Raw genomic sequence first — 393 nt, forward strand, 5'->3', positions numbered from 1 at the left:
ATGTACAGTTCTTTTTCCTAAACACTGATATACTGTCTTTAACTATATCGGTCACGTTTCTGCTGTAGGCCAAGCGGATGTACGGTACAGCAGCACCGGATCTCTTTAATCCTGACCTTCCAACCATTCGAATATTGCTAGATTTCAGGTTTCTAGTACTGGTGATGAAATATATTTCACCGGATCTCTTTAATCCTGACCTTCCAACCATTCGAATATTGCTAGATTTCAGGTTTCTAGTACTGGTGATGAAATATATTTCACCGGATCTCTTTAATCCTGACCTTCCAACCATTCGAATATTGCTAGATTTCAGGATAATATATGTTATCATTTAGATGAATAAATTAGACTGCAAAATATGATGAAACATAACAATAACACTTTTGCACA

At 36.1% G+C, this 393-nt stretch overlaps 1 long non-coding RNA gene across 1 annotated transcript in view; it reads right to left on the minus strand.

The window, feature by feature from the left end:
• Window positions 1–179, minus strand: part of LOC111086293 — a 1,119-nt gene extending 940 nt beyond the window's left edge. The window contains exon 1 of the long non-coding RNA XR_002611022.1: window positions 117–179. This is a non-coding gene — a long non-coding RNA (uncharacterized LOC111086293). The remainder of the gene's footprint in view (window positions 1–116) is intronic.
• Window positions 180–393: the final 214 nt, after the last annotated feature.

Source organism: Limulus polyphemus, unplaced genomic scaffold, assembly GCF_000517525.1.
Source record: "Limulus polyphemus unplaced genomic scaffold, Limulus_polyphemus-2.1.2 Scaffold997, whole genome shotgun sequence".
Lineage (NCBI taxonomy): Eukaryota > Metazoa > Arthropoda > Merostomata > Xiphosura > Limulidae > Limulus > Limulus polyphemus.